At 40.5% G+C, this 3982-nt stretch overlaps 1 protein-coding gene across 1 annotated transcript in view; it reads left to right on the top strand.

Moving 5' to 3' along the window:
* Positions 1-6: 6 nt before the first annotated feature.
* The window catches only part of Uimc1 (ubiquitin interaction motif containing 1), a 139075-nt gene continuing 135099 nt past the window's right edge, over positions 7-3982 (top strand). Inside the window, exon 1 of the mRNA XM_015488522.2 lies at positions 7-82. The gene's annotated coding sequence lies outside the window, so the exon portion shown is untranslated. The remainder of the gene's footprint in view (positions 83-3982) is intronic.

The raw sequence follows: 3982 nt of genomic DNA, 5'->3' as shown, positions 1-3982 counted from the left end.
AGACCTTCAGCCCGCCCTCTTCCCGCCTCCTCCTCGGCTTCGGCGGGGCCACAGCCCACTTCTCACCCGCAGAGACGCCGAGGTAGGCCGCTCCCCACGCCGCGGCGGGCCTTTCCCGACGCCGGTGGGCCCCTCCGAATGCTCTGGCCGGCCGCACCGGACTCTGGGGTGGACTGTTACTGCCCGCGAGCAAGGCCTCTTGGGATGGCCGGGTGGGCTTCCGCCCTGGGGTGCCTGGCCGGACCCCCTCACACCCGGACGGCGGCCTTCATCCTCCCGGGCATACTTATCTCCACTTCTCGTTCATCTCCGAAAGACTACGGTTTTTTTTTGCTCACACTCCCTGGGAGTTGGCTCCGTCCCCGCCGCCGCCTCCCGCGGACCTCTGCTGGAGTAGGGCGACTAGGCTCCTCTGCCGCCGCTGACTCCTCGCTCCTTCTTTCTCCCGCCAGGTTACTTCTGATTGTCATGTGATAACTTGCTTCTACTAGTTCGTTGCCCAGAATTTTTTCCCCCCTTTGGAAACCTTATCATCACGTACCACTTACCCCCTCAACAGAGCTGGTGTGATTCCCCTACATTCGATGGCAGGCACTATTTAAGCCTTTTACAAGCACGCATTTATGAAATAGACACCTTATGAAACAGGAAGACTTACAGCTTGTCAGTGATGGAATTGGAGTTGAATTCAGATAGCCTGACTCCAGTATTGCATTTAGTCACTAAATCATACCGAGACATCAGTAACACAGGAAAAAAATGAAAGGATATGCTTCTCTATTTTTTTTTTTTTCTGTCTTGGAAGGCTCTGCTTTGTAGTTGAATCAAGGAAAGCCCGCTTTTGGAATCAGAAGTAGTGAGTTTCAGTTCCCAGTATAGTCATTTACCAGCGTAGCAACTGAGTAAGTTTCCTCACCCATTAAATAGCGGTATGGGTATCTACCAGTTAGTGGGAGGAATAACCACCATATGTGTTTGAAGTACCTAGAACAGTGTCCAAGGATTCAGTAAATGATAGCTTTAATTATTGTTCAAAGTGTGTTTGGATTCTGTTACACACTTGTCCTAAACTGAGGCTGACTATAAACTGGGAAACAAGGTATCAGGTGTTTGTGTGTGTATGTGTATAGATGTTCATTTTCCTTTTTCTCTTCCCAGTTACAGAAACAGTCAAGCTTATTGTAACCAGTTGATACAGAGCTTGATACTAAATTTCTTGAATACTGATTGGTTTAGGGGTGAAGAGTCAGTCATTCATAAAGAATTGTTCTTAACGTCCCTACCCAACCCTTCTCCACAAGCTTTCAAAACTGTTTTGACAGGTTTAGTATCTAGAATGTCAGGATTTTAAATTATCTTGTCAGTGATTGTTCTTCAAATAGATCAGTATGATGGATGTTGTAAAAGAAAACGACAAATAATATTCCAAATTGGGGATTTTAAAGGACACCACCAAAAATGCTACCTGTGAAACAGATGATTTATTGGGTCACCTTTCCTGTTTGTAAATTCTTCTAAGAGATATTTTATTCCTCACTGTTTTGGTTAAGAAGTTGCTGTTTGCCTCCAGACTTGATTCCTTTTTCATAAGCAGCTATTGGTAATTAATGCTATAGCCTCAGTTCAAGTAAGTGAAGATAAGCCATTATTTTGTGATCTCTTCATCTTTTTTTCCTTAAATGTTTATTTTTTAGTTTTAGGTGGACACAGTATCTTTATTTTTATGTGGTGCTGAGGATAGAACCCAGTGCCTCATGCATACTAGGTGAGTGCTCTACCACTGAGCCACAACTCAGCCCTGAGCTCTACATCTTGAAAGAAAAAAAAAAGTAGTTGAACTGTATGCTGGCTTGCTTGTTTAAATTTGCCAGTGACCTTTTTTACTCTTAGAATTTCTGTGAAAATAGGAACTTAGTGTGGCTAAATCTCACGAAGCATTGTAATTTTGGTATTTGAATTTGTGGGGTGCCTCTATTCTCTAATGCTTCTTATTGACCCCTTATTTGCTGTGATTCTTTGAAAACCCACATTAACCCCACAGTAGTTATGCTAGGGAGAAGGGTACTTATTTATATGCCTTTAAGAAATTATATGTATTTGGTGGTATAGCTACCCTTGCTATTAAAATTTGAGCATATTGGTTTAAATAACTCAGTGGTACAGGAAATGTTTAATAAGTTGGAAACGCTATACAAGATATTTTCCTAGAGCATTATGATTGCTCCAGTCTTCTCCCATACTAATCCCCACTTCTAAGTTCTGTTCATACTGTTATCTTAAATTTAAGCATAACTGTAAGTTTTAGATTTTCCATGTAACTTTCTTTAGCTACATTCTTCTGTGCCTTTAATTTTGTCCCTCTGTGCATTTATTTATTTATTCAAGTGCTGGGGCTGGAGCTCAGGGCCTTGTACATACTAAGTACTTGTTCTACCACTCAGCTAAACCCCGCCACTTTTAAATAGAATTTAATAATTTAAATGTGTGCTTTATGGTACTCATGTATTCAGCAAATATTTATGTGTATGTACCATGCATCAAGTAGCACTTCTACTTAGAGGAGATTTAAAGGTAGTGGAATTTTGGAGTCAGGAGCCAAAAGTGTAAGTGCCTTCTTTTGGGCAAGTTTGTGTGTGTGTGTTCGTTTGATCTTTCTTTGATACTGGGAATTGAGCCCAAGGCTTTGCACATGCTAGGCAGGCGCTCTACTATTGAGCTTCATCCCTACCCCTGGTGAAATTACCTTTCTGAATCTATGTTTCCCTATAATAGTTAGATGTACTTTTCTTAGGATTAATTGAAGTACTCACTTGTTCCATATATATTATTTTGTGGGGGTACTAGGGATTGAGTCCAGGGAGCTTTACCACTGAGCTACAATCCAAGCTCTTTTTATTTTTTTAAAACAGTTCTTGCTAAGTTTCTGAGGTTGGCCTGGAATTTGTAATCCTCCTGCTTCAGCCTCCCAAGTGGCTGGGATTATATGCAAGTGCCACCACACCTATCTTACTATTTTTAAAAATTTTATTAAGGTATCAGTGACTTATAGTGAAGTGACTCAGTTTTAACTGTATGACTTGATGTGTACACCCATGTAATTACCACCCAAATCAAGATATCCAGCACCTCAAGGCTTGTGCCCTTCCTACTTAGTACAATTGGTTACTGATGTTCTGAGTTGGATCACCAGATGTTCATTTCTTCTAGACAGCTTTATTGAGGTATATTTTGTATATCATATAATTCACCCACTTACCCTGTGCAATTTGATCACTTTTGATATATTCAGAGTTATGTAGCCATTACTGCAATGAATTTTAGAACATTTCTTCTCCTCAAAAGAAACTCTACAATTCTTAGTCCCTCCACTCCAGCCTAAACAATCACAAATTTATTTATTTATTTATTTTTTTTGTGTGTGGAAACTTTTTTTTTTTTATTGGTTATTCAAAACATTACAAAGCTCTTGACATATCATATTTCATACATTCGATTCAAGTGGGTTATGAGCTCCCATTTTTACCCCAAATACAGATTGCAGAATCACATCAATTACACATCCACATTTTTACATAATGCTATATTAGTAACTGTTGTATTCTGCTACCTTTCCTATCCTCTACTATCCCCCCTCCCCTCCCCTCCCATCTTCTCTCTCTACCCCATCTGCTGTAATTTAACTCTCTCCTTTTTTTTTTCCCTTTCCCCTCACAACCTCTTATATGTAATTTTGTATAACAGTGAGGGTCTCCTTCCATTTCCATGCAATTTCCCTTCTCTCTCCCTTTCCCTCCCACCTCATGTCTCTGTTTAATGTTAATCTTTTCCTCCTGCTCTTCCTCCCTGCTCTGTTCTTAGTTTCTCTCATTATATCAAAGAAGACATTTGGCATTTGTTTTTTAGGGATTGGCTAGCTTCACTTAGCATAATCTGCTCTAATGCCACCCATTTCCCTGCAAATTCCATGATTTTATCATTGATT

Source organism: Marmota marmota, unplaced genomic scaffold, assembly GCF_001458135.2.
Source record: "Marmota marmota marmota unplaced genomic scaffold, marMar, whole genome shotgun sequence".
Classification (NCBI taxonomy): domain Eukaryota; kingdom Metazoa; phylum Chordata; class Mammalia; order Rodentia; family Sciuridae; genus Marmota; species Marmota marmota.
The sequence above is the reverse complement of the archived record's forward strand: the minus strand, read 5'-3'. Positions and strand labels throughout refer to the sequence as shown.